A 23,279-nucleotide genomic window follows, 5' to 3' on the forward strand; every position below is an offset into this window, starting at 1 on the left:
GAGATGGCCTCTAGCAACTCGCATGGGGACTGGCCTTCCTGAGGCCACCAGAGCCGGTCCCTGAGGTCCCCGTCGTATCTCGAGAAGACCTGCCGCAACTCGAGAAAATCCAGGAGGTTCTCCCCTCCAGGCGAGATGAGGCCCATTTCTGCTGAGGCGTCTCGAGGCTGATCACACCTCACCTCTGGAACTTCGAAAGGGTCTTTCCCACCCTTGGTGTAAATCAAGAAGACCCCCAACATACCCGTCTCCACTCGAGAGGAAACACGAGGGTGCCGCCCATATCCAGAGGAGCCCCGTTTCCGCCTCGTAGCTCGAGATGAGGGATCCTTTCCCTGCTTCCTCGGGAAAGAGTTCCCGGCGTTCCTGTCGCATCTCAAGAGGAGGCCCTCTCAACAGGAACGGCGAGAGGAACTCAGGGTCGTGCCACCATTCCAAGAGTCCCCCAGATGTCTCAGAACATTCCAGAGGAACCTCTTTTCCCTTCACTGGCTCGTCTTTCACGCCGAGGATCGACTCACACCCAGGTGGCACGTGGCACAGCCCTGGGGGAAAGCCTCGTGGGAAAGCCTCGAGGGAAAGCCTCGAGGGAAAGCCACAGATCCCTTGATCCACGTGACAGGAAGCGTCACACTACTGCTGAAGCTCCTGAGGAAAGCGCACGTGAAAGCCCCACTCGAGACGACGCCTAACTCCCCTGGGGTGACTCAGAAACACCCAAAGATCCATGGCAACACCAGAGAGCGATCCTCAGTTTCCCGCCCCGACTCCACACAAGGACTTAGGCCCCGGCATGGACGGGAGAGGAATCCCGAGATGGCCCCTAGAAACTCGCATGGGGACTGGCCTTTCCTGAGGCCACCAGAGCGGGTCCCTGAGGTCCCCGTCGTAACTCGAGAAGACCTGCTGCAACTCCAAAAAATCCAGGAGGTTCTCCCCTCCAGGCGAGATGAGGCCCATTTCCGCTGAGGCGTCTTGAGGCTGATCACACCTCACCTCTGGAACTTCGAAAGGGTCTCTCACACCCTTGGTGTAAATGAAGAAGACCCCCAACATACCCGTCTCCACTCGAGGGGAAACACGAGGGTGCCGCCCATATCCAGAGGAGCCCCGTTTCCGCCTCGAAGCTCAAGATGAGGGATCCTTTCCCTGCTTCCTCTGGAAAGAGTTCCCGGGGTTCCTGTCGCATCTCAAGAGGAGGCCCTCTCAACAGGAACGGCGAGAGGAACTCCAGGGTCGTGCCACCATTCCAAGAGTCCCCGAGATGTCTCAGTCCATTCCAGAGGAACCTCTTTTCCCTTCACCGGCTCGTCTTTCACGCCGAGGATCGACTCACACCCAGGTGGCACGTGGCACAGCCCTGGGGGAAAGCCTCGTGGGAAAGCCTCGAGGGAAAGCCTCCAGGGAAAGCCTCAAGGGAAAGCCACAGATCCCTTGATCCACGTGACAGGAAGCGTGACACTACTGCTGCAGCTCGGGAGGAAAGCGCACGTGCATGCCCCCACTCGAGACGAGGCCTGACTCCCCTGGGGAGACTCAGAAGCACCCGAAGATCCATGGCAACACTGGAGAGGAATCCTCAGGTTCCGGCCCCGACTCCACACAAGGTCTTAGACCCCGCCATCGACGGGAGAGGAATCCCGAGATGGCCTCTAGCAACTCGCATGGGGACTGGCCTTCCTGAGGCCAGCAGAGCCGGTCCCTGAGGTCCCCGTCGTATCTCGAGAAGACCTGCCGCAACTCGAGAAAATCCAGGAGGTTCTCCCCTCCAGGCGAGATGAGGCCCATTTCTGCTGAGGCGTCTCGAGGCTGATCACACCTCACCTCTGGAACTTCGAAAGGGTCTTTCCCACCCTTGGTGTAAATCAAGAAGACCCCCAACATACCCGTCTCCACTCGAGAGGAAACACGAGGGTGCCGCCCATATCCAGAGGAGCCCCGTTTCCGCCTCGTAGCTCGAGATGAGGGATCCTTTCCCTGCTTCCTCGGGAAAGAGTTCCCGGCGTTCCTGTCGCATCTCAAGAGGAGGCCCTCTCAACAGGAACGGCGAGAGGAACTCAGGGTCGTGCCACCATTCCAAGAGTCCCCCAAATGTCTCAGAACATTCCATAGGAACCTCTTTTCCCTTCACTGGCTCGTCTTTCACGCCGAGGATCGACTCACACCCAGGTGGCACGTGGCACAGCCCTGGGGGAAAGCCTCGTGGGAAAGCCTCGAGGGAAAGCCTCGAGGGAAAGCCACAGATCCCTTGATCCACGTGACAGGAAGCGTCACACTACTGCTGAAGCTCCTGAGGAAAGCGCACGTGAAAGCCCCACTCGAGACGACGCCTAACTCCCCTGGGGTGACTCAGAAACACCCAAAGATCCATGGCAACACCAGAGAGCGATCCTCAGTTTCCCGCCCCGACTCCACACAAGGACTTAGGCCCCGGCATGGACGGGAGAGGAATCCCGAGATGGCCCCTAGAAACTCGCATGGGGACTGGCCTTTCCTGAGGCCACCAGAGCGGGTCCCTGAGGTCCCCGTCGTAACTCGAGAAGACCTGCTGCAACTCCAAAAAATCCAGGAGGTTCTCCCCTCCAGGCGAGATGAGGCCCATTTCCGCTGAGGCGTCTTGAGGCTGATCACACCTCACCTCTGGAACTTCGAAAGGGTCTCTCACACCCTTGGTGTAAATGAAGAAGACCCCCAACATACCCGTCTCCACTCGAGAGGAAACACGAGGGTGCCGCCCATATCCAGAGGAGCCCCGTTTCCGCCTCGAAGCTCAAGATGAGGGATCCTTTCCCTGCTTCCTCTGGAAAGAGTTCCCGGGGTTCCTGTCGCATCTCAAGAGGAGGCCCTCTCAACAGGAACGGCGAGAGGAACTCCAGGGTCGTGCCACCATTCCAAGAGTCCCCGAGATGTCTCAGTCCATTCCAGAGGAACCTCTTTTCCCTTCACCGGCTCGTCTTTCACGCCGAGGATCGACTCACACCCAGGTGGCACGTGGCACAGCCCTGGGGGAAAGCCTCGTGGGAAAGCCTCGAGGGAAAGCCTCCAGGGAAAGCCTCAAGGGAAAGCCACAGATCACTTGATCCACGTGACAAGAAGCGTGACACTACTGCTGCAGCTCGGGAGGAAAGCGCACGTGCATGCCCCCACTCGAGACGAGGCCTGACTCCCCTGGGGAGACTCAGAAGCACCCGAAGATCCATGGCAACACTGGAGAGGAATCCTCAGGTTCCGGCCCCGACTCCACACAAGGTCTTAGACCCTGCCATCGACGGGAGAGGAATCCCGAGATGGCCTCTAGCAACTCGCATGGGGACTGGCCTTCCTGAGGCCACCAGAGCCGGTCCCTGAGGTCCCCGTCGTATCTCGAGAAGACCTGCCGCAACTCGAGAAAATCCAGGAGGTTCTCCCCTCCAGGCGAGATGAGGCCCATTTCTGCTGAGGCGTCTCGAGGCTGATCACACCTCACCTCTGGAACTTCGAAAGGGTCTTTCCCACCCTTGGTGTAAATCAAGAAGACCCCCAACATACCCGTCTCCACTCGAGAGGAAACACGAGGGTGCCGCCCATATCCAGAGGAGCCCCGTTTCCGCCTCGTAGCTCGAGATGAGGGATCCTTTCCCTGCTTCCACGGGAAAGAGTTCCCGGCGTTCCTGTCGCATCTCAAGAGGAGGCCCTCTCAACAGGAACGGCGAGAGGAACTCAGGGTCGTGCCACCATTCCAAGAGTCCCCCAGATGTCTCAGAACATTCCAGAGGAACCTCTTTTCCCTTCACTGGCTCGTCTTTCACGCCGAGGATCGACTCACACCCAGGTGGCACGTGGCACAGCCCTGGGGGAAAGCCTCGTGGGAAAGCCTCGAGGGAAAGCCTCGAGGGAAAGCCACAGATCCCTTGATCCACGTGACAGGAAGCGTCACACTACTGCTGAAGCTCCTGAGGAAAGCGCACGTGAAAGCCCCACTCGAGACGACGCCTAACTCCCCTGGGGTGACTCAGAAACACCCAAAGATCCATGGCAACACCAGAGAGCGATCCTCAGTTTCCCGCCCCGACTCCACACAAGGACTTAGGCCCCGGCATGGACGGGAGAGGAATCCCGAGATGGCCCCTAGAAACTCGCATGGGGACTGGCCTTTCCTGAGGCCACCAGAGCGGGTCCCTGAGGTCCCCGTCGTAACTCGAGAAGACCTGCTGCAACTCCAAAAAATCCAGGAGGTTCTCCCCTCCAGGCGAGATGAGGCCCATTTCCGCTGAGGCGTCTTGAGGCTGATCACACCTCACCTCTGGAACTTCGAAAGGGTCTCTCACACCCTTGGTGTAAATGAAGAAGACCCCCAACATACCCGTCTCCACTCGAGAGGAAACACGAGGGTGCCGCCCATATCCAGAGGAGCCCCGTTTCCGCCTCGAAGCTCAAGATGAGGGATCCTTTCCCTGCTTCCTCTGGAAAGAGTTCCCGGGGTTCCTGTCGCATCTCAAGAGGAGGCCCTCTCAACAGGAACGGCGAGAGGAACTCCAGGGTCGTGCCACCATTCCAAGAGTCCCCGAGATGTCTCAGTCCATTCCAGAGGAACCTCTTTTCCCTTCACCGGCTCGTCTTTCACGCCGAGGATCGACTCACACCCAGGTGGCACGTGGCACAGCCCTGGGGGAAAGCCTCGTGGGAAAGCCTCGAGGGAAAGCCTCCAGGGAAAGCCTCAAGGGAAAGCCACAGATCCCTTGATCCACGTGACAGGAAGCGTGACACTACTGCTGCAGCTCGGGAGGAAAGCGCACGTGCATGCCCCCACTCGAGACGAGGCCTGACTCCCCTGGGGAGACTCAGAAGCACCCGAAGATCCATGGCAACACTGGAGAGGAATCCTCAGGTTCCGGCCCCGACTCCACACAAGGTCTTAGACCCCGCCATCGACGGGAGAGGAATCCCGAGATGGCCTCTAGCAACTCGCATGGGGACTGGCCTTCCTGAGGCCACCAGAGCCGGTCCCTGAGGTCCCCGTCGTATCTCGAGAAGACCTGCCGCAACTCGAGAAAATCCAGGAGGTTCTCCCCTCCAGGCGAGATGAGGCCCATTTCTGCTGAGGCGTCTCGAGGCTGATCACACCTCACCTCTGGAACTTCGAAAGGGTCTTTCCCACCCTTGGTGTAAATCAAGAAGACCCCCAACATACCCGTCTCCACTCGAGAGGAAACACGAGGGTGCCGCCCATATCCAGAGGAGCCCCGTTTCTGCCTCGTAGCTCGAGATGAGGGATCCTTTCCCTGCTTCCTCGGGAAAGAGTTCCCGGCGTTCCTGTCGCATCTCAAGAGGAGGCCCTCTCAACAGGAACGGCGAGAGGAACTCAGGGTCGTGCCACCATTCCAAGAGTCCCCCAGATGTCTCAGAACATTCCAGAGGAACCTCTTTTCCCTTCACTGGCTCGTCTTTCACGCCGAGGATCGACTCACACCCAGGTGGCACGTGGCACAGCCCTGGGGGAAAGCCTCGTGGGAAAGCCTCGAGGGAAAGCTTCGAGGGAAAGCCACAGATCCCTTGATCCACGTGACAGGAAGCGTCACACTACTGCTGAAGCTCCTGAGGAAAGCGCACGTGAAAGCCCCACTCGAGACGAGGCCTAACTCCCCTGGGGTGACTCAGAAACACCCAAAGATCCATGGCAACACCAGAGAGCGATCCTCAGTTTCCCGCCCCGACTCCACACAAGGACTTTGGCCCCGGCATGGACGGCAGAGGAATCCCGAGATGGCCCCTAGAAACTCGCATGGGGACTGGCCTTTCCTGAGGCCACCAGAGCGGGTCCCTGAGGTCCCCGTCGTAACTCGAGAAGACCTGCTGCAACTCCAAAAAATCCAGGAGGTTCTCCCCTCCAGGCGAGATGACGCCCATTTCCGCTGAGGCGTCTCGAGGCTAATCACACCTCACCTCTGGAACTTCGAAAGGGTTCTTCACAGCCTTGGTGCAAATCAAGAATTTCCCCGACATACCCGTCTCCACTCGAGAGGAAACACGAGGGTCCCGCCCACATCCAGAGGAGCCCCTTTTCCGCCTCGTAGCTCGAGATGAGGGATCCTTTCCCTGCTTCCTCGGGAAAGAGTTCCCAGCGTTCCCGTCGCATCTCAAGAGGAGGCACTCAAAACAGGAACGGCGAGAGGAACTCCAGGGTCGTGCCACCATTCCAAGACTCCCCCAGATGTCTCAGTCCATTCCAGAGGAACCTCTCTTCCCTTTTTCGGCTCGTCTTTCACACCTAGGATCGACTCACACCCAGGTGGCACGTGGCACAGCCCTGGGGCAAAGCCTCGTGGGAAAGCCTCGAGGGAAAGCCTCCAGGGAAAGCCTCAAGGGAAAGCCATAGATCCCTTGATCCACGTGACAGGAAGCGTGACACTACTGCTGCAGCTCGAGAGGAAAGCGCACGTACATGCCCCCACACGAGACGAAGACTGACTCCCCTGGGGAGTCTCAGAAGCATCCCGAAGATCCATGGCAACACTGGAGAGGAATCATCAGGACCCGGCCCCGACTCCACACAAGGTCTCAGGCTCCGCCATCGACCGGAGAGGAATCCCGAGATGGCCCCTAGCAACTCGCATGGGGACTGGCCTTCCTGAGGCCACCAGAGCCGGTCCCTGAGGTCCCCGTCGTATCTCGAGGAGACCTGCCGCAACTCGAGAAAATCCAGGAGGTTCTCCCCTCCAGGCGAGATGAGGCCCATTTCCGCTGAGACGTCTCGAGGCTGATCACACCTCACCTCTGGATCTTCGAAAGGGTCCTTCACACCCTTGGTGCAAATCAAGAATTTCCCCGACATTCCCGTCTCCACTCGAGAGGAAACACGAGGGTCCCGCCCACATCCAGAGGAGCCCCTTTTCCGCCTTGTAGCTCGAGATGAGGGATCCTTTCCCTGCTTCCTCGGGAAAGAGTTCCCGGCGTTCCTGTCGCATCTCAAGAGGAGGCCCTCTCAACAGGAACGGCGAGAGGAACTCTAGGGTCGTGCCACCATTCCAAGACTCCCCCAGATGTCTCAGTCCATTCCAGAGGAACGTCTTTTCCCTTCACCGGCTCGTCTTTCACGCCGAGGATCGACACACACCAAGGTGGCACGAGGCACAGCCCTGTGGGAAATCCTGGAGGGACAGCCTAGATGGAAAGCCACAGACCCCTTGATCCACCTGACAGGAAGCGTGACACTGCTGCTGCAGCTCGGGAGGAAAGCGCACGTGCATGCCCCCTCTCGAGACGAGGCCGGACTCCCCTGGGGAGGCTCAGAAGCCCGCCGAGATCCATGGCAACACTTTAGAGGAATCCTCGGGCTCCGGCCCCGACTCCACACAAGGTCTTAGCCCCCGGCATGGACGGGAGAGGAATCCCGAGATGGCCCCTAGCAACTCGCATGGGGACTGGCCTTTCCTGAGCCCACCAGAGCGGGTACCTGAGGTCCCCGTCGTAACTCGAGAAGACCTGCCGCAACTCGAGAAAATCAAGGAGGTTCTCCCCTCCAGGCGAGATGAGGCCCATTTCCGCTGAGGCGTCTTGAGGCTGATCACACCTCACCTCTGGAACTTCGGAAGGGTCTTTCAAACCGTTGGTCTAAATCAACAAGATCCCCAACATACCCGTCTCCACTCGAGAGGAAACACGAGGGTCCCGCCCACATCCAGAGGAGCCCCGTTTCCGCCTCGTAGCTCGAGATGAGGGATCCTTTCCCTGCTTCCTCGGGAAAGAGTTCCCGGCGTTCCTGTCGCATCTCAAGAGGAGGCCCTCTCAACAGGAACGGCGAGAGGAACTCCAGGGTCTTGCCACCATTCCAAGACTCCCCCAGATTTCTCAGTCCATTCCAGAGGAACCTCTTTTCCCTTCACCGGCTCGTCTTTCACACCTAGGATCGACTCACACCCAGGTGGCACGTGGCACAGCCCTGGGGCAAAGCCTCGTGGGAAAGCCTCGAGGGAAAGCCTCCAGGGAAAGCCTCAAGGGAAAGCCACAGATCTCTTGATCCACGTGACAGGAAGCGTGACACTACTGCTGCAGCTCGGGAGGAAAGCGCACGTGCATGCCCCCACTCGAGACGAAGCCTGACTCCCCTGGGGAGACTCAGAAGCACCCGAAGATCCATGGCAACACTGGAGAGGAATCCTCAGGTCCCGGCACCGACTCCACACAAGGTCTTAGGCTCCGCCATCGACCGGAGAGGAATCCCGAGATGGCCCCTATCAACTCGCATGGGTAGTGGCCTTTCTGTGGCCACCAGAGCCGGTCCCTGAGGTCCCCGTCGTATCTCGAGGAGACCTGCCACCACTCGAGAAATTCCAGGAGGTTCTCCCCTCCAGGCGAGATGAGGCCCATTTCCGCTGAGGCGTCTCGAGGCTGATCACACCTCACCTCTGGAACTTCGAAAGGGTCTTTCACACCCTTGGTGTAAATCAAGAAGATCCCCGACATACCCGTCTCCACTCGAGAGGAAACACGAGGGTCCCGCCCACATCCAGAGGAGCCCCGTTTCCACCTCGTAGCTCGAGATGAGGGATCCTTTCCCTGCTTCCTCGGGAAAGAGTTCCCGGCGTTTCTGTCCCATCTCAAGAGGAGGCCCTCTCAACAGGAACGGCGAGAGGAACTCCAGGGTGGTGCCACCATTCCAAGAGTCCCCCAGATGTCTCAGTCCATTCCAGAGGAACCTCTTTTCCCTTCACCGGCTCGTCTTTCACGCCGAGGATCGACTCACACCAAGGTGGCACAAGGCACAGCCCTGTGGGAAATCCTGGAGGGACAGCCTCGATGGAAAGCCACAGACCCCTTGATCCACCTGACAGGAAGCGTGACACTGCTGCTGCAGCTCGGGAGGAAAGCACACGAGCATGCCCCCTCTCGAGACGAGGCCTGACTCCCCTGGGGTGGCGCAGAAGCACGCCAAGATCCATGGCAACACTGGAGAGGAATCCTCAGGTTCCGGCCCCGAATCCACACTAGGACTTAGGCCCCGGCATGGACGGGAGAGGAATCCTGAGATAGCCCCCAGCAACTCGCATGGGGACTGGACTTTCCTTAGGCCACCAGAGCGGGTCCCTGAGGTCCCCGTCGTAACTCGAGAAGACCTGCCGCAACTCGAGAAAATCCAGGAGGTTCTCCCCTCCAGGCGAGATGAGGCCCATTTCCGCTGAGGCGTCTTGAGGCTGATCACACCTCACCTCTGAAATTTCGAAAGGGTCTTTCACACCCTTGGTGTAAATCAAGAAGATCCCCAACATTCCCGTCTCCACTCGAGAGGAAACACGAGGGTCCCGCTCACATCCAGAGGAACCCCGTTTCCGACTCTTAGCTCGAGATGAGGGATCCATTCCCTGCTTCCTCGGGAAAGAGTTCCCGGCGTTCCTGTCGCATCTCAAGAGGAGGCCCTCTCAACAGGAACGGCGAGAGGAACTCCAGGGTCGTGCCACCATTCCAAGACTCCCCCAGATGTCTCAGTCCATTCCAGAGGAACCTCTCTTCCCTTTTTCGGCTCGTCTTTCACACCTAGGATCGACTCACACCCAGGTGGCACGTGGCACAGCCCTGGGGCAAAGCCTCGTGGGAAAGCCTCGAGGGAAAGCCTCCAGGGAAAGCCTCAAGGGAAAGCCACAGATCCCTTGATCCACGTGACAGGAAGCGTGACACTACTGCTGCAGCTCGGGAGGAAAGCGCACGTGCATGCCCCCACTCGAGACGAAGCCTGACTCCCCTGGGGAGACTCAGAAGCATCCGAAGATCCATGGCAACACTGGAGAGGAATCCTCAGGTCCCGGCCCCGACTCCACACAAGGTCTTAGGCTCCGCCATCGACCGGAGAGGAATCCCGAGATGGCCCCTAGCAACTCGCATGGGGACTGGCCTTCCTGAGGCCACCAGAGCCGGTCCCTGAGGTCCCCGTCGTATCTCGAGGAGACCTGCCGCAACTCGAGAAAATCCAGGAGGTTCTCCCCTCCAGGCGAGATGAGGCCCATTTCCGCTGAGACGTCTCGAGGCTGATCACACCTCACCTCTGGATCTTCGAAAGGGTCCTTCACACCCTTGGTGCAAATCAAGAATTTCCCCGACATACCCGTCTCCACTCGAGAGGAAACACGAGGGTCCCCCCCACATCCAGAGGAGCCCCTTTTCCGCCTCGTAGCTCGAGATGAGGGATCCTTTCCCTGCTTCCTCGGGAAAGAGTTCCCGGCATTCCTGTCGCATCTCAAGAGGAGGCCCTCTCAACAGGAACGGCGAGAGGAACTCCAGGGTCGTGCCACCATTCCAAGACTCGCCCAGATGTCTCAGTCCAATCCAGAGGAACCTCTCTTCCCTTTTTCGGCTCGTCTTTCACACCTAGGATCGACTCACACCCAGGTGGCACGTGGCACGGCCCTGGGGCAAAGCCTCGTGGGAAAGCCTCGAGGGAAAGCCTCCAGGGAAAGCCTCAAGGGAAAGCCACAGATCCCTTGATCCACGTGACAGGAAGCGTGACACTACTGCTGCAGCTCGGGAGGAAAGCGCACGTGCATGCCCCCACTCGAGACGAAGCCTGAGTCCCCTGGGGAGACTCAGAAGCATCCGAAGATCCATGGCAATACTGGATAGGAATCCTCAGGTCCCGGCCCCGACTCCACACAAGGTCTTAGGCTCCGCCATCGACCGGAGAGGAATCCCGAGTTGGCCCCTAGCAACTCGCATGGGGACTGGCCTTCCTGAGGCCACCAGAGCCGGTCCCTGAGGTCCCCGTCGCATCTCGAGGAGACCTGCCGCAACTCGAGAAAATCCAGGAGCTTCTCCCCTCCAGGCGAGATGAGGCCCATTTCCGCTGAGGCGTCTCGAGGCTAATCACACCTCACCTCTGGAACTTCGAAAGGGTTCTTCACACCCTTGGTGCAAATCAAGAATTTCCCCGACATACCCGTCTCCACTCGAGAGGAAACACGAGGGTCCCGCCCACATCCAGAGGAGCCCCTTTTCCGCCTCGTAGCTCGAGATGAGGGATCCTTTCCCTGCTTTCTCGGGAAAGAGTTCCCAGCGTTCCCGTCGCATCTCAAGAGGAGGCACTCTGAACAGGAACGGCGAGAGGAACTCCAGGGTCGTCCCACCATTCCAAGACTCCCCCAGATGTCTCAGTCCATTCCAGAGGAACGTCTTTTCCCTTCACCGGCTCGTCTTTCACGCCGAGGATCGACACACACCAAGGTGGCACGAGGCACAGCCCTGTGGGAAATCCTGGAGGGACAGCCTAGATGGAAAGCCACAGACCCCTTGATCCACCTGACAGGAAGCGTGACACTGCTGCTGCAGCTCGGGAGGAAAGCGCACGTGCATGCCCCCTCTCGAGACGAGGCCGGACTCCCCTGGGGAGGCTCAGAAGCCCGCCGAGATCCATGGCAACACTGGAGAGGAATCCTCGGGCTCCGGCCCCGACTCCACACAAGGTCTTAGCCCCCGGCATGGACGGGAGAGGAATCCCGAGATGGCCCCTAGCAACTCGCATGGGGACTGGCCTTTCCTGAGCCCACCAGAGCGGGTACCTGAGGTCCCCGTCGTAACTCGAGAAGACCTGCCGCAACTCGAGAAAATCAAGGAGGTTCTCCCCTCCAGGCGAGATGAGGCCCATTTCCGCTGAGGCGTCTTGAGGCTGATCACACCTCACCTCTGGAACTTCGGAAGGGTCTTTCAAACCGTTGGTCTAAATCAACAAGATCCCCAACATACCCGTCTCCACTCGAGAGGAAACACGAGGGTCCCGCCCACATCCAGAGGAGCCCCGTTTCCGCCTCGTAGCTCGAGATGAGGGATCCTTTCCCTGCTTCCTCGGGAAAGAGTTCCCGGCGTTCCTGTCGCATCTCAAGAGGAGGCCCTCTCAACAGGAACGGCGAGAGGAACTCCAGGGTCTTGCCACCATTCCAAGACTCCCCCAGATTTCTCAGTCCATTCCAGAGGAACCTCTTTTCCCTTCACCGGCTCGTCTTTCACACCTAGGATCGACTCACACCCAGGTGGCACGTGGCACAGCCCTGGGGCAAAGCCTCGTGGGAAAGCCTCGAGGGAAAGCCTCCAGGGAAAGCCTCAAGGGAAAGCCACAGATCTCTTGATCCACGTGACAGGAAGCGTGACACTACTGCTGCAGCTCGGGAGGAAAGCGCACGTGCATGCCCCCACTCGAGACGAAGCCTGACTCCCCTGGGGAGACTCAGAAGCACCCGAAGATCCATGGCAACACTGGAGAGGAATCCTCAGGTCCCGGCACCGACTCCACACAAGGTCTTAGGCTCCGCCATCGACCGGAGAGGAATCCCGAGATGGCCCCTATCAACTCGCATGGGTAGTGGCCTTTCTGTGGCCACCAGAGCCGGTCCCTGAGGTCCCCGTCGTATCTCGAGGAGACCTGCCACCACTCGAGAAATTCCAGGAGGTTCTCCCCTCCAGGCGAGATGAGGCCCATTTCCGCTGAGGCGTCTCGAGGCTGATCACACCTCACCTCTGGAACTTCGAAAGGGTCTTTCACACCCTTGGTGTAAATCAAGAAGATCCCCGACATACCCGTCTCCACTCGAGAGGAAACACGAGGGTCCCGCCCACATCCAGAGTTGCCCCGTTTCCGCCTCGTAGGTCGAGATGAGGGATCCTTTCCCTGTTTCCTCGGGAAAGAGTTCCCGGTATTCCTGTCGCATCTCAAGAGGAGGCCCTCTCAACAGGAACGGCGAGAGGAATTCCAGGGTCGTGCCACCATTCCAAGACTCCCCCAGATGTCTCAGTCCATTACAGAGGAACCTCTTTTCCCTTCACCGGCTCGTCTTTCACGCCGAGGATCGACTCACACCCAGGTGGCACGTGGCACAGCCCTGGGGGAAAGCCTCGTGGGAAAGCCTCGAGGGAAAGCCTCCAGGGAAACCCTCAAGGGAAAGCCACAGATCCCTTGATCTACGTGACAGCAAGCGTGACACTACTGCTGCAGCTCGGGAGGAAAGCGCACGTGCATGCCCCCACTCGAGACGAGGCCTGACTCCCCTGGGGAGACTCAGAAGCACCCGAAGATCCATGGCAACACTGGAGAGGAATCCTCAGGTTCCGGCCCCGACTCCACACAAGGTCTTCGGCCCCACCATCGAAGGGAGAGGAATCCCGAGATGGCCCCTAGCAACTCGCATGGGTACTGGCATTCCTTAGGCCACCAGAGCCGGTCCCTGAGGTCCCCGTCGTATCTCGAGAAGACCTGCCGCAACTCGAGAAAATCCAGGAGGTTCTCCCCTCCAGACGAGATGAGGCCCATTTCTGCTTAGGCGTCTCGAGGCTGATCTCACCTCACCTTTGGAACTTCGAAAGGGTCCTTCACACCCTTTGTGCAAATAAAGAATTTCCCCGACATACCCGTCTCCACTCGAGAGGAAATACGAGGGTCCCGCCCACATCCAGAGGAGCCCCGTTTCCGCCTCGTAGCTCGAGATGAGGGATCCTTTCCCTGCTTCCTCGGGAAAGAGTTCCCGGCGTTCCTCTCGAATCTCAAGAGGAGGCCCTCTCAACAGGAACGGCGAGAGGAACTCCAGGGTCGTGCCACCATTCCAAGACTCCCCCAGATGTCTCAGTCCATTCCAGAGGAACCTCTTTTCCCTTCACCGGCTCGTTTTTCACGCCGAGGATCGACTCACACCCAGGTGGCACGTGGCACAGCCCTGGGGCAAAGCCTCTTGGGAAAGCCTCGAGGGAAAGCCTCCAGGGAAAGCCTCAAGGGAAAGCCACAGATCCCTTGATCCACGTGACAGGAATCGTGACACTACTGCTGCAGCTCGGGAGGAAAGCGCACGTGCATGCCCCCACTCGAGACGAAGCCTGACTCCCCTGGGGAGACTCAGAAGCATCCGAAGATCCCTGGCAACACTGGAGAGGAATCCTCAGGTCCCGGCCCCGACTCCACACAAGGTCTTAGGCTCCGCCATCGACCGGAGAGGAATCCCGAGATGGCCCCTAGCAACTCGCATGGGACTGGCCTTCCTGTGGCCACCAGAGCCGGTCCCTGAGGTCCCCTTCCTATCTCGAGGAGACCTGCCACAACTCGAGAAAATCCAGGAGGTTCTCCGATCCAGGCGAGATGAGGCCCATTTCCGCTGAGGCGTCTCGAGGCTGATCACACCTCACCTCTGGAACTGCGAAAGGGTCCTTCATACCCTTGGTGCAAATCAAGAATTTCCCCGACATACCCGTCTCCACTCGAGAGGAAACACGAGGGTCCCGCCCACATCCAGAGGAGCCCCGTTTCCGCCTCGTAGCTCGAGATGAGGGATCCTTTCCCTGCTTCGTCGGGAAAGAGTTCCCAGCGTTCCCGTCGCATCTCAAGAGGAGGCACTCTGAGCAGGAACGGCGAGAGGAACTCCAGGGTCGTGCCACCATTCCAAGACTCCCCCAGATGTCTCAGTCCATTCCAGAGGAACGTCTTTTCCCTTCACCGGCTCGTCTTTCACGCCGAGGATCGACTCACACCAAGGTGGCACGAGGCACAGCCCTGTGGGAAATCCTGGAGGGACAGCCTCGATGGAAACCCACAGTCCCCTTGATCCACCTGACAGGAAGCGTGACACTACTTCTGCAGCTCGGGAGGAAAGCGCACGTGCATGCCCCCTCTCGAGACGGGGCCTGACTCCCCTGGGGAGGCTCAGAAGCACGCCGAGATCCATGCCAACACTGGAGAGGAATCCTCAGGTTCCGGCCCCGACTCCACACAAGGTCTTCGGCCCCACCATCGAAGGGAGAGGAATCCCGAGATGGCCCCTAGCAACTCGCATGGGGACTGGCCTTCCTGAGGCCACCAGATCCGGTCTCTGAGGTCCCCGTCGTATCTCGAGAAGACCTGCCGCAACTCGAGAAAATCCAGGAGGTTCTCCCCTCCAGACGAGATGAGGCCCATTTCTGCTGAGGCGTCTCGAGGCTGATCTCACCTCACCTCTGGAACTTCGAAAGGGTCCTTCACACCCTTTGTGAAAATAAAGAATTTCCCCGACATACCCGTCTCCACTCGAGAGGAAACACGAGGGTCCCGCCCACATCCAGAGGAGCCCCGTTTCCGCCTCGTAGCTCGAGATGAGGGATCCTTTCCCTGCTTCCTCGGGAAAGAGTTCCCGGCGTTCCTGTCGCATCTCAAGAGGAGGCCCTCTCTACAGGAACGGCGAGAGGAACTCCAGGGTGGTGCCACCATTCCAAGAGTCCCCCAGATGTCTCAGTCCATTCCAGAGGAACCTCTTTTCCCTTCACCGGCTCGTCTTTCACGCCGAGGATCGACTCACACCCAGGTGGCACGTGGCACAGCCCTGGGGGAAAGCCTCGTGGGAAAGCTTCGAGGGAAAGCCTCCAGGGAAACCCTCAAGGGAAAGCCACAGATCCCTTGATCCACGTGACAGCAAGCGTGACACTACTGCGGCAGCTCCGGAGGAAAACGCACGTGCATGCCCCCACTCGAGATGAGGCCTGACTCCCCTGGGGAGACTCAGAAGCACCCGAAGATCCATGGCAACACTGGAGAGGAATCCTCAGGTTCCGGCCCCGACTCCACACAAGGTCTTCGGCCCCGCCATCGAAGGGGGAGGAATCCCGAGATGGCCCCTAGCAACTCGCATGGGTACTGGCATTCCTGAGGCCACCAGAGCCGGTCCCTGAGGTCCCCGTCGTATCTCGAGAAGACCTGCCGCAACTCGAGAAAATCCAGAAGGTTCTCCCCTCCAGACGAGATGAGGCCCATTTCTGCTTAGGCGTCTCGAGGCTGATCTCACCTCACCTTTGGAACTTCGAAAGGGTCCTTCACACCCTTTGTGCAAATAAAGAATTTCCCCGACATACCCGTCTCCACTCGAGAGGAAACACGAGGGTCCCGCCCACATCCAGAGGAGCCCCGTTTCCGCCTCGTAGCTCGAGATGAGGGATCCTTTCCCTGCTTCCTCGGGAAAGAGTTCCCGGCGTTCCTGTTGCATCTCAAGAGGAGGCCCTCTCAACAGGAACGGCGAGAGGAACTCCAGGGTCGTGCCACCATTCCAAGACTCCCCCAGATGTCTCAGTCCATTCCAGAGGAACCTCTTTTCCCTTCACCGGCTCGTTTTTCACGCCGAGGATCGACTCACACCCAGGTGGCACGTGGCACAGCCCTGGGGCAAAGCCTCGTGGGAAAGCCTCGAGGGAAAGCCTCCAGGGAAAGCCTCAAGGGAAAGCCACAGATCCCTTGATCCACGTGACAGGAAGCGTGACACTACTGCTGCAGCTCGGGAGGAAAGCGCACGTGCATGCCCCCACTCGAGACGAAGCCTGACTCCCCTGGGGAGACTCAGAAGCATCCGAATATCCCTGGCAACACTGGAGAGGAATCCTCAGGTCCCGGCCCCGACTCCACACAAGGTCTTAGGCTCCGCCATCGACCGGAGAGGAATCCCGAGATGGCCCCTAGCAACTCGCATGGGACTGGCCTTCCTGTGGCCACCAGAGCCGGTCCCTGAGGTCCCCTTCCTATCTCGAGGAGACCTGCCACAACTCGAGAAAATCCAGGAGGTTCTCCGATCCAGGCGAGATGAGGCCCATTTCCGCTGAGGCGTCTCGAGGCTGATCACACCTCACCTCTGGAACTGCGAAAGGGTCCTTCATACCCTTGGTGCAAATCAAGAATTTCCCCGACATACCCGTCTCCACTCGAGAGGAAACACGAGGGTCCCGCCCACATTCAGAGGAGCCCCGTTTCCGCCTCGTAGCTCGAGATGAGGGATCCTTTCCCTGCTTCGTCGGGAAAGAGTTCCCAGCGTTCCCGTCGCATCTCAAGAGGAGGCACTCTGAGCAGGAACGGCGAGAGGAACTCCAGGGTCGTGCCACCATTCCAAGACTCCCCCAGATGTCTCAGTCCATTCCAGAGGAACGTCTTTTCCCTTCACCGGCTCGTCTTTCACGCCGAGGATCGACTCACACCAAGGTGGCACGAGGCACAGCCCTGTGGGAAATCCTGGAGGGACAGCCTCGATGGAAACCCACAGTCCCCTTGATCCACCTGACAGGAAGCGTGACACTACTTCTGCAGCTCGGGAGGAAAGCGCACGTGCATGCCCCCTCTCGAGACGGGGCCTGACTCCCCTGGGGAGGCTCAGAAGCACGCCGAGATCCATGCCAACACTGGAGAGGAATCCTCAGGTTCCGGCCCCGACTCCACACAAGGTCTTCGGCCCCACCATCGAAGGGAGAGGAATCCCGAGATGGCCCCTAGCAACTCGCATGGGGACTGGCCTTCCTGAGGCCACCAGATCCGGTCTCTGAGGTCCCCGTCGTATCTCGAGAAGACCTGCCGCAACTCGAGAAAATCCAGGAGGTTCTCCCCTCCAGACGAGATGAGGCCCATTTCTGCTGAGGCGTCTCGAGGCTGATCTCACCTCACCTCTGGAACTTCGAAAGGGTCCTTCACACCCTTTGTGAAAATAAAGAATTTCCCCGACATACCCGTCTCCACTCGAGAGGAAACACGAGGGTCCCGCCCACATCCAGAGGAGCCCCGTTTCCGCCTCGTAGCTCGAGATGAGGGATCCTTTCCCTGCTTCCTCGGGAAAGAGTTCCCGGCGTTCCTGTCGCATCTCAAGAGGAGGCCCTCTCTACAGGAACGGCGAGAGGAACTCCAGGGTGGTGCCACCATTCCAAGAGTCCCCCAGATGTCTCAGTCCATTCCAGAGGAACCTCTTTTCCCTTCACCGGCTCGTCTTTCACGCCGAGGATCGACTCACACCCAGGTGGCACGTGGCACAGCCCTGGGGGAAAGCCTCGTGGGAAAGCTTCGAGGGAAAGCCTCCAGGGAAACCCTCAAGGGAAAGCCACAGATCCCTTGATCCACGTGACAGCAAGCGTGACACTACTGCGGCAGCTCCGGAGGAAAACGCACGTGCATGCCCCCACTCGAGATGAGGCCTGACTCCCCTGGGGAGACTCAGAAGCACCCGAAGATCCATGGCAACACTGGAGAGGAATCCTCAGGTTCCGGCCCCGACTCCACACAAGGTCTTCGGCCCCGCCATCGAAGGGGGAGGAATCCCGAGATGGCCCCTAGCAACTCGCATGGGTACTGGCATTCCTGAGGCCACCAGAGCCGGTCCCTGAGGTCCCCGTCGTATCTCGAGAAGACCTGCCGCAACTCGAGAAAATCCAGAAGGTTCTCCCCTCCAGACGAGATGAGGCCCATTTCTGCTTAGGCGTCTCGAGGCTGATCTCACCTCACCTTTGGAACTTCGAAAGGGTCCTTCACACCCTTTGTGCAAATAAAGAATTTCCCCAACATACCCGTCTCCACTCGAGAGGAAACACGAGGGTCCCGCCCACATCCAGAGGAGCCCCGTTTCCGCCTCGTAGCTCGAGATGAGGGATCCTTTCCCTGCTTCCTCGGGAAAGAGTTCCCGGCGTTCCTGTTGCATCTCAAGAGGAGGCCCTCTCAACAGGAACGGCGAGAGGAACTCCAGGGTCGTGCCACCATTCCAAGACTCCCCCAGATGTCTCAGTCCATTCCAGAGGAACCTCTTTTCCCTTCACCGGCTCGTTTTTCACGCCGAGGATCGACTCACACCCAGGTGGCACGTGGCACAGCCCTGGGGCAAAGCCTCGTGGGAAAGCCTCGAGGGAAAGCCTCCAGGGAAAGCCTCAAGGGAAAGCCACAGATCCCTTGATCCACGTGACAGGAATCGTGACACTACTGCTGCAGCTCGGGAGGAAAGAGCACGTGCATGCCCCCACTCGAGACGAAGCCTGACTCCCCTGGGGAGACTCAGAAGCATCCGAAGATCCCTGGCAACACTGGAGAGGAATCCTCAGGTCCCGGCCCCGACTCCACACAAGGTCTTAGGCTCCGCCATCGACCGGAGAGGAATCCCGAGATGGCCCCTAGCAACTCGCATGGGGACTGGCCTTCCTGTGGCCACCAGAGCCGGTCCCTGAGGTCCCCTTCGTATCTCGAGGAGACCTGCCACAACTCGAGAAAATCCAGGAGGTTCTCCCATCCAGGCGAGATGAGGCCCATTTCCGCTGAGGCGTCTCGAGGCTGATCACACCTCACCTCTGGAACTTCGAAAGGGTCCTTCACACCCTTGATGCAAATCAAGAATTTCCCCGACATACCTGTCTCCACTCGAGAGGAAACACGAGGGTCCCGCCCACATCCAGAGGAGCCCCGTTTCCGCCTCGTAGCTCGAGATGAGGGATCCTTTCCCTGCTTCGTCGGGAAAGAGTTCCCAGCGTTCCCGTCGCATCTCAAGAGGAGGCACTCTGAGCAGGAACGGCGAGAGGAACTCCAGGGTCGTGCCACCATTCCAAGACTCCCCCAGATGTCTCAGTCCATTCCAGAGGAACGTCTTTTCCCTTCACCGGCTCGTCTTTCACGCCGAGGATCGACTCACACCAAGGTGGCACGAGGCACAGCCCTGTGGGAAATCCTGGAGGGACAGCCTCGATGGAAACCCACAGTCCCCTTGATCCACCTGACAGGAAGCGTGACACTACTTCTGCAGCTCGGGAGGAAAGTGCACGTGCATGCCCCCTCTCGAGACAAGGCCTGACTCCCCTGGGGAGGCTCAGAAGCAGGCCGAGATACATGGCAACACTGGAGAGGAATCCTCAGGTTCCGGCCCCGACTCCACACAAGGTCTTAGGCCCCGGTATGGACGGGAGAGGAATCCCGAGATGGCCGCTAGCAACTCGCATGGGGACTGGCCTTTCCTGAGCCCACCAGAGCGGGTCCCTGTGGTCCCCGTCGTAACTCGAGAAGACCTGCCGTAACTCGAGAAAATCCAGGAGGTTCTCCCCTCCAGGCGAGATGACGCCCATTTCCGCTGAGGCGTCTTGAGGCTGATCACACCTCACCTCTGGAACTTCGGAAGGGTCTTTCACACCCTTGGTCTAAATCAAGAAGATCCCCAACATACCCGTCTCCACTCGAGAGGAAACACGAGGGTCCCGCCCACATCCAGAGGAGCCCCGTTTCCGCCTCGTAGCTCGAGATGAGGGATCCTTTCCCTGCTTCCTCGGGAAAGAGTTCCCGGCGTTCCTCTCGAATCTCAAGAGGAGGCCCTCTCAACAGGAACGGCGAGAGGAACTCCAGGGTCGTGCCACCATTCCAAGAGTCCCCCAGATGTCTCAGTCCATTCCAGAGGAACCTCTTTTCCCTTCCCCGGCTCGTCTTTCACACCTAGGATGGACTCACACCCAGGTGGCACGTGGCACAGTCCTGGGGCAAAGCCTCGTGGGAAAGCCTCGAGGGAAAGCCTCCAGGGAAAGCCTCAAGGTAAAGCCACAGATCCCTTGATCCACGTGACAGGAAGCGTGACACTACTGCTGCAGCTCGGGAGGAAAGCGCACGTGCATGCCCCCACTCGAGACGAAGCCTGACTCCCCTGGGGAGACTCAGAAGCACCCGAAGATCCATGGCAACACTGGAGAGGAATCCTCAGGTCCCGGCCCCGACTCCACACAAGGTCTTAGGCTCCGCCATCGACCGGAGAGGAATCCCGAGATGGCCCCTAGCAACTTGCATGGGGACTGACCTTCCTGAGGCCACCAGAGCCGGTCCCTGAGGTCCCCGTCGTATCTCGAGGAGACCTGCCACAACTCGAGAAAATCCAGGAGGTTCTCCCCTCCAGGCGAGATGAGGCCCATTTCCGCTGAGGCGTCTCGAGGCTGATCACACCTCACCTCTGGAACTTCGAAAGGGTCCTTCACACCCTTGGTGCAAATCAAGAATTTCCCCGACATACCCGTCTTCACTCAAGAGGAAACACGAGGGTCCCGCCCACATCCAGAGGAGCCCCGTTTCCGCCTCGTAGCTCGAGATGAGGGATCCTTTCCCTGCTTCGTCGGGAAAGATTTCCCAGCGTTCCCGTCGCATTTCAAGAGGAGGCACTCTGAACAGGAACGGCGAGAGGTACTCCAGGGTCGTGCCACCATTCCAAGACTCCCCCAGATGTCTCAGTCCATTCCAGAGGAACGACTTTTCCCTTCACCGGCTCGTCTTTCACGCCGAGGATCGACTCACACCAAGGTGGCACGAGGCACAGCCCTGTGGGAAATCCTGGAGGGACAGCCTCGATGGAAACCCACAGTCCCCTTGATCCACCTGACAGGAAGCGTGACACTACTTCTGCAGCTCGGGAGGAAAGCGCACGTGCATGCCCCCTCTCGAGACGAGGCCTGACTCCCCTGGGGAGGCTCAGACGCACGCCGAGATACATGGCAACACTGGAGAGGAATCCTCAGGTTCCGGCCCCGACTCCACACAAGGTCTTAGGCCCCGGTATGGACGGGAGAGGAATCCCGAGATGGCCGCTAGCAACTCGCATGGGGACTGGCCTTTCCTGAGCCCACCAGAGCGGGTCCCTGAGGTCCCCGTCGTAACTCGAGAAGACCTGCCGCAACTCGAGAAAATCCAGGAGGTTCTCCCCTCCAGGCGAGATGAGGCCCATTTCCGCTGAGGCGTCTTGAGGCTGATCACACCTCACCTCTGGAACTTCGGAAGGGTCTTTCACACCCTTGGTCTAAATGAAGAAGATCCCCAACATACCCGTCTCCACTCGAGAGGAAATACGAGGGTCCCGCCCACATCCAGAGGAGCCCCGTTTCCGCCTCGTAGCTCGAGATGAGGGATCCTTTCCCTGCTTCCTCGGGAAAGAGTTCCCGGCGTTCCTGTCGAATCTCAAGAGGAGGCCCTCTCAACAGGAACGGCGAGAGGAACTCCAGGGTCGTGCCACCATTCCAAGACTCCCCCAGATATCTCACTCCATTCCAGAGGAACGTCTTTTCCCTTCACCGGCTCGTCTTTCACGCCGAGGATCGACTCACACCAAGGTGGCACGAGGCACAGCCCTGGGGGAAAGCCTCGTGGGAAAGCTTCGAGGGAAAGCCTCCAGGGAAACCCTCAAGGGAAAGCCACAGATCCCTTGATCCACGTGACAGCAAGCGTGACACTACTGCGGCAGCTCCGGAGGAAAACGCACGTGCATGCCCCCACTCGAGACGAGGCCTGACTCCCCTGGGGAGACTCAGAAGCACCCGAAGATCCATGGCAACACTGGAGAGGAATCCTCAGGTTCCGGCCCCGACTCCACACAAGGTCTTCGGCCCCGCCATCGAAGGGAGAGGAATCCCGAGATGGCCCCTAGCAACTCGCATGGGGACTGGCCTTCCTGAGGCCACCAGAGCCGGTCCCTGAGGTCCCCGTCGTATCTCGAGAAGACCTGCCGCAACTCGAGAAAATCCAGGAGGTTCTCCCCTCCAGACGAGATGAGGCCCATTTCTGCTGAGGCGTCTCGAGGCTGATCTCACCTCACCTCTGGAACTCCGAAAGGGTCCTTCACACCCTTTGTGAAAATAAAGAATTTCCCCGACATACCCGTCTCCACTCGAGAGGAAACACGAGGGTCCCGCCCACATCCAGAGGAGCCCCGTTTCCGCCTCGTAGCTCGAGATGAGGGATCCTTTCCCTGCTTCCTCGGGAGAGTTCCCGGCGTTCCTGTCGCATCTCAAGAGGAGGCCCTCTCAACAGGAACGGCGAGAGGAACTCCAGGATCGTGCCACCATTCCAAGACTCCCCCAGATGTCTCAGTCCATTCAAGAGGAACCTCTTTTCCCTTCACTGGCTCGTCTTTCACACCTAGGATCGACTCACACCCAGGTGGCACGTGGCACAGCCCTGGGGCAAAGCCTCGTGGGAAAGCCTCGAGGGAAAGCCTCCAGGGAAAGCCTCAAGGGAAAGCCACAGATCCCTTGATCCACGTGACAGGAATCGTGACACTACTGCTGCAGCTCGGGAGGAAAGAGCACGTGCATGCCCCCACTCGAGACGAAGCCTGACTCCCCTAGGGAGACTCAGAAGCATCCGAAGATCCCTGGAAACACTGGAGAGGAATCCTCAGGTCCCGGCCCCGGCTCCACACAAGGTCTTAGGCTCCGCCATCGACCGGAGAGGAATCCCGAGATGGCCCCTAGCAACTTGCATGGGGACTGACCTTCCTGAGGCCACCAGAGCCGGTCCCTGAGGTCCCCGTCGTATCTCGAGGAGACCTGCCACAACTAGAGAAAATCCAGGAGGTTCTCCCCTCCAGGCGAGATGAGGCCCATTTCCGCTGAGGCGTCTCGAGGCTGATCACACCTCACCTCTGGAACTTCGAAAGGGTCCTTCACACCCTTGGTGCAAATCAAGAATTTCCCCGACATACCCGTCTTCACTCAAGAGGAAACACGAGGGTCCCGCCCACATCCAGAGGAGCCCCGTTTCCGCCTCGTAGCTCGAGATGAGGGATCCT

This window comes from Budorcas taxicolor, chromosome 1, assembly GCF_023091745.1.
Source record: "Budorcas taxicolor isolate Tak-1 chromosome 1, Takin1.1, whole genome shotgun sequence".
Classification (NCBI taxonomy): Eukaryota; Metazoa; Chordata; class Mammalia; order Artiodactyla; family Bovidae; genus Budorcas; species Budorcas taxicolor.